At 33.9% G+C, this 7,366-nt stretch overlaps 1 pseudogene; it reads right to left on the reverse strand.

Annotated features, from left to right (window-relative positions):
• Positions 1-318: 318 nt before the first annotated feature.
• LOC137639281 (uncharacterized) lies at positions 319-1,909 on the reverse strand (annotated as a pseudogene).
• Between the last annotated feature and the right edge of the window lie 5,457 nt (positions 1,910-7,366).

Raw genomic sequence — 7,366 nt, forward strand, 5'->3', positions numbered from 1 at the left:
TATACTTAAAACAAATTTTTATTTTCATTTTCACTCATTCAAATGGTGCGCTGAAAAAAAAAAAAATAACGTTGCTGCCGTTTCTGTATTGCTGTGGACTTGGTGTGGGAACTGGTGTGTAATGTTGTGGACTTGGTGTGGCAATTGGTGTGTAATGTTGAGGACTTAGTGTGGCAACTGGTGTGTAACCTTCTGGACGTGCTAAAGTGGAATTTGGGTAGTTCAGAGTGCACATTTCTGCTTCAAATAGTAAGTCATTATTTTTTTTTCTCGAACATGATGTGCAGGCGTTTTTCTTTAATGCCCTCATTTTCATGATTACTGTTCTTCCCAAGAGCTCGCAGCAGTCGATTTGTGGTTGCCGTCGTTTGAAATGATCATCATTGGATTTCCTTTTGTTACTGGGCCCAGGTCGTGAAATTCTTGTCGACGGTGTAGGTTGATTCGGTTCCTGCCGCTGTTCTTGTGAGACATTTGGTGTCAAATTGTTTTCCTCTGGACATGGGTCATCATTTTAATTTTGATCATTATTATATAGATTACTCATTAGAAAATTAGTTGCAAATATATATTTTGTCAAAAATCACCCCACATATATAATACATATTTCTCTTTTTCAGTTTCCCAGCCGTCAAGAAAAATTGATAGAAATATCAAAGGATTTTGAGACTCGATAGAACTTCCCACACGGCCTAGGTGACATGGATGACAAACATATTGATATAATTCCCCCTAGAATTTCTGGCTCTTATTTTTTCAACTACAAAGGAAAACATAGTATGGTTCTTCTTGCAATTGTAGATGCAAACTACCGATTTCTCCTTGTGGATTTAGGAACAAACGGCCGCATATCCGACGGCAGTGTACTACAAAACACACGTTTCTATGAGAAGTGGAGAAAAAGCTACATATTCCCCAACTTCACGACGTCAGTGAAAAGTTTAAAAATGTTCCCTATGTTTTTGTTGCGAACGAAGTGTTTCAGTTGACAACTGAAATTTTGAAACCATTTAGACAGGCAGATCTTAATTCTGCAAAAAGAGAGGTGTTGAACTATCGTTTATCGCGCGCGAGGCATATAGTTGAAAACATCTTTGGTATTCTTTCATTGAGATTTCGTATTTTTCATACAGCAATAGATTTAGAACCACAAAATATTGAAAAGGTTGTGATGGCAGCTTGTGCTCTGCATAACTTTTTGATAAATAAACAGCCTACAGTATATGTCCCTGCAAATGGTTTGTATACAGAAAGTTCTAAAGTGGGAAATATTTTGTCGATTGGCTTCGATAGTGCAGATTCTAAGATGAACTCCCTGCAATCTTGTAATCGAGGAAATATTCGTGGAAATGCCAAAGTAAGAGAACATATTATGGATTACTTCATGGACGAAGGGAAAGTGACATGGCAAAATAAACACATCTTGAGGAACAAACAGAGCTACTGTGTTGTAGTTATAAGTAGGAGAGGCATTGTAAACTAATATTTAAATGAATATAGTCAAAAAGAGTAGTTCTCTTTTTTTACCTCATCATTGTCATTTTCAGGAAATAAATTTGAGACCGATGATCTGGTATTATCTTGGTCCTTTGGGAAATCGAAAAGTTTGAAGTAGCAAAGGGAAGGCTTGTACACATTATCTGCTGAGGCGTCGGATTTCAGTGAGGATTCAGTTTTCTTTTGCTCCTTTCGAGCATTGGACCTCAAACTGTTTATCTTTTTTTTTTTTTTTAACCAAGGTCTCATTAGCATCAGGCTCTATTTCCTTTAACCTCATCGATAATTTTCTGTATGCAGCATCTCTTTTGTCTCCATCGTGATATTCATTAGCTTTTACTCTCCACAAGCAAGGTTCACTTTTGTATAATTCAATAAACTCACCAAGAACTTCAATATTTCGTTGCGACATTTTTCAATATGTAACTGAACTGTTTGTTTAATTTAAAACTCAGAAAAATCAAAGGAACTTAACTGTAAAATAAATCAAAATTACAAAGCTGTAACCAAAAAAAATAAAAAATAAATAAACACCCACATCAAAGGATCGTTAATAAGTGAGAGACCTGTTCAGGTACACCTGATGGAACCGCCGCACACACATCAAGTTTACTCGCCTGTCAAGTAGAACTGATCGAGTTTGCACCAGTTGTTAGGTCGCCTGAGAGGCTAGTTTCTCCCACCATACAATATCAGGTTTACGTGACAGGCGTAACTGTTCAGGCGTACCTGTCAGCTGTATATGATAGTGTATGGCCGGCCTTACAGTAAAGATGCACAGCAGTTCTGTTAGGTCATCATCTACTAGCGGCTCTTTCCTCAGAATTTCTGTTGAGTTCCATCATTCGATTTCGGGCTTCGACAAGTAGTGAAGGCATTGATTTCTGGAATGTATTTCAGAATTATTCCTTCAACATTTCAGAAGATATATATATATATATATATATATATATATATATATATATATATATATATATATATATATATATATATATATGTGTGTGTGTGTGTGTGTGTGTGTGTGTGTGTGTGTATACCAGAGAGAGAGAGAGAGAGAGAGAGAGAGAGAGGAGAGAGAGAGAGAGAGTTCATGCCTTCACTTCACCTTGACTATTCCAAGGTAAGTAAGCGTAATTATGACAATTTAATGGCACTTGAATGCGCTAGACCAGACTTTAAGACTTGAAGACAATCGAACAATGTGGTGGGGGCTGAGCGGTAACGTATTCCCGTCGGTTTCGAATGTAAATTTTTGCTAACTGGTTGGACTGTCTTCTGGAAGTATTTCACCCTACAACAAAATTGTGTCTATAATTTTTTACATAATTCTCTCATAACTTTTTTTCTCAATTTGAAATTCTATCTAAAACCGAGATGCATAATTTGATTATGTCACGTTTAATTCAGATAAATGCCAAAAATATTCACTAACGTAAATGTGCAGGAAATAGGGCGGTGGTTGCCGACCTATGACCTCATCTCCACAATCACTTGGTAGCGTGGGAAGCAATTTGAACCACTTTCCTTATTGTATTATATCTGCTGACCCAAGCCACTATATATTGAGACGGCAGTGCCCAAGCACACGTGTAGTGAATAATTTTTCATGTCAACAGGTACACCGGTGAGAGGGGACGGAAAGGAGGCGAGAACTGGCTTGATGCGGTTGCATCACCTGCCACCGCTACCCAAAGGCAAGACATTACCTCATACAACACAGCAATGTGAGAGAAATAATAACAGCTCGGAAGCCAAGATGAGGCAGTGAAGTTGGAGCACAAGATCGAGCTGGGTTTACCTCAAGACGTGAGTGGGTAACCCTCAATAGGTCGATCTGCCATGGTAAGCCTACCTCAGCCATGGCTGGCGTTGATACGCCACGAGGTGTCCAATAACTGTCCCTTTTTGATGTAACAATTATATTCATATAACTGTCTCTAGCAGTTCGTTCTCCCTGAGTGTTTCTGTAAATGACAGGATTAATTATTAGTTACCATTATTCTAAACTACTCCAGTAAATTGGAAGTCAAAGAGAGACTTATATTTTCTTAGTTATTTAATTTAAAATATTGAGAGTTCTGTTGGCGATGCACTTAAACGATTTATTCACATTTAAAGAAGAATTTTGCTCATGTTCCTGTGAAAATTAACTTACATCACAAGTCGTCTTACGATGTAGAAGGCGTCTAATTCACCCTATATATATATATATATATATATATATATATATATATATATATATATATATATATATATATATAATTATATATTTATATATATATATATATATATATATATATATATATATATAATATATATATATATATATATATATATATATATATATATATATATATATATATATATATATATATATATATATATATATATATATATATATATGTGTGTGTGTGTGTGTGTGTGTGTTAATTGTTTTATCTTAGCTGATGAAAACAGTATTAAAACTAATATAACTTTGAAATAAAAAAAAATTATCAGCTAACAACATTATTCAGTGAAAACAATAAAGATATATTTGTGAATTTCTTAAACAGTACATAATACTCTAATTAATACAAAAATTATTCTATGCTCACAAAAAGTTTTTTACCTCAATCTCATTTAGATTACTTTCCATTTTATTGCATGATTTTTCTTTCTTTCTGTGTCAATCTTTTTATTTTAAAATCTTATGGTAAAAATAAATTCTGGTTGAAAAAATAAGTATATTACATCATCTGGGAGATGAAGCCATTTGATTTCATTTAAGGATATTTTATGGCTAATTTCATATCCGAGGCTAGTGTTTTTATTTACATTGTTTACCCGCCCTAAGGCTTTCAACACGAATGGCCTTAAAAACCTCTTATGAAACAGGTGTGAGAAAAATTTCCTCACACGGTTTATGCAGTTGACTTTTGTTGATCATTTTAACCCAGAAATTTTCGCCTCTGAGTGCCAGGCGTTTTATGACAAAGGTACTGATACTACATCGAAAATATTTCTTCCTCTATGACATCAGGTAACGATTATAGTGTTACTAGGATCTGTTGTCAAATTATCCATATCGTCACCTGAGTTTGATGGAGTATCATCACGTTTCATATCTAAATCCATATTTTTGAAAATTTGGCTGATCATAAATATTCCGAATGCAAGATCACGGTCATTATAATTTCTCACATTGTTGTTGCATTCGTTTATACTAACTCAATTGTTAAGATGTTGCTATTTCAATGTTCTTTATTTATGTTTGTTTGATTACTAATTAAGACAAGATTTTTTCCCAGATGCAGCTTTCTCATTCGATTTTTATAGCTTATAACACCGTGATGATCATGCGGTCCACTCATCTGACTGCAACATAAAAAATGCTCTAACACGTCCTGATTTAGTCTTCTAGTTAATATATATGCAACATTGTAATCCCTAATATCTCATACATGCCTAAAGTGAGTGACGGGAAAACTATAAATACTGCTTGACCTAGAGTTGCACATTGACATTTTTGTCATTACATCAATGACTTTACACAAGATTTTTCTGGTTTTCTAGGTAACTTCCCCGTCTCCTCTCATATTAGATAAATTCATAAGATCGAACCAATCATTAACCATTGACAGGAATTTTGAAGTAGGTATATACCTCCAGTTTTTGTTTTCTAACACTCCTCTCGCTCCTAAATACTCAACAGATTTAGCACAGCTGTTTGACATCAGCTGCACAGCATGATTTAATCGCTGAAGTTCATTGTTTTGTATGTTTAGATGGATTTCACCAATCTTATAATCTACATCATATTCTGTGCGAGTATTACTCAGCATTACAATAACGCAACAATCAAATATCAGTGTTTAGTCTTCAAAGCAAAACCCTTTAGTTGTAATGTGATTTATTATTAATTTTATCATGTGTAGGGCTTTTGCAAATAAGAATAATTCCCTACTGTTTTTTTATTTATTTATTTTTTTTTTTTTAACCACGCTTTACTGTCTATTGGATCAATCCTAAGATGCTTCCATAATTTTACATTGACTGTCCCCAGATCATGCACGAATGCGATCACAAAATACGCAGCATTCCCTACTTCCTAAATTATTCGTATTATTGTTTCATGCACGTAAGATTTATCAAAATCTTATAAGATGGGTTGTCACCATTTACCAATCAAGCTTTTAATCATTATTACCTGAACTTTTCCATGAGGTTTATATAGTCTGTCCGTTCCCTTATCATAACAATGCTGTTTCGTGAACCTCATTTCACCAAATGACATGACTGCAAGGCTCTCCTTTACAGTTAAATTTTCAGCTTTAGTTGTCATCAAAGACGAAACACATGTTAATATCCATGGCTCGCAAGGAAAATGTGCTTAACTGTCAAAAGCATTGCTGGTATGGACATTATCAACATCTTGGTAAGCCACATAATTCTTCCTATATTCATCGTCTCTATGAAATCTAAAAAAAATAAACTTCTGAACAATTTTTTCTATTATTAAAGCATCTATAGACTGCATAATTCATAATTCCCACAAACCTGTTCCCCTGTGCGCTCTCTCTCTCTCTCTCTCTCTCTCTCTCTCTCTCTCTCTCTCTCTCTCTCTCTCTCTCTCTCTCTCTCTCTCTCTCTTAGAAGATATCCATGTGGGAATCCGTTCCATTTAGGAAGAGTACACCTTGATCAAAATACCTCATAAAACAGATTTAGCATTTTTTATACTCAACTTCTTTTAACAAAACCATGTCTATGAATAACAAAATGTTATTCTTATTTTGCTTATATTTCTGTGTCAGAGGTAAATCGTGGTGATAGTGGATGTAATCAAATTAGTCCAATAAACATAGATAAAATTAAAAGTAGATGCTAAAATTTTAATGTTCATGATAAGAGAAAGGTAACAATTAGCCTTTGGTATTTTGTTAAATTGATCAATGTTAAATCCTACCTATTTTTATCTTCAATGGTGATTGAGTCCTGGCGTCGTATTATCAATATATTATTGTCAGTCAGTATCAGAGGAAATTTTAGAATTTTGTCATTACCAATATCAGAAAAAGTAAATATCGACATCAATGTTTTGAATATTAAGATAAACTGAAATATGATTTATGGGATCTGATTATCATAAGACAATGGATACAAATACATCTCTCACACTCAGTAATGCTCAACCGGATTTAATATTCTCCCGACACCTACTGCTTATTGTTTTCAGCAGAATAACGTTGTAATCTGTTATATCGTAGAATATGATGCATCAACATTCATCTAATATAAAAAGTATGTCTGTATAGCAACCGGTTATCATAATCATTATCGCTGATATGTAACTAAAGTCTAGAGGTGACCGTTATTACAGTTACAGCGATGTTGCAACTGGGAAATTCAAAGTAACTGCAGGAATGTGTGATGCCGCTATTACTGGCAGCTGGGTCATATTAGATGCCAGTGGTAGCTATATGATATGTCAGGCTGTAGCATACCTTGGTTATTATGGCTTTGCATATCTTCAGCACAAATCCTACAGTTTGTAGTATACTCATGCATGGCAGAGCTTAATACAATTTCTACTTTTATACTTAAAACAAATATATGTTATTCTAACTGTTTTTTTCAAGGTCATAATATATGTGTTTGGTTTATGAATATTATATATGAATATTTTACCATATACAATTTCACGCCCTTATTTCAGATAATATTTTGGATTGATTTTATTCCGTTCTGAATAAAAGAATAATCACTAATTTGAAACGAATAAGATGTTCTTATCCTAATATAAAAATTCTCATTAAATGTTTAAACATTATACAACAATATTCAATGACATAAAATTACAAGTTTTTAACCAATGACTAATTCAGTA

This window comes from Palaemon carinicauda, chromosome 4, assembly GCF_036898095.1.
Source record: "Palaemon carinicauda isolate YSFRI2023 chromosome 4, ASM3689809v2, whole genome shotgun sequence".
Classification (NCBI taxonomy): domain Eukaryota; kingdom Metazoa; phylum Arthropoda; class Malacostraca; order Decapoda; family Palaemonidae; genus Palaemon; species Palaemon carinicauda.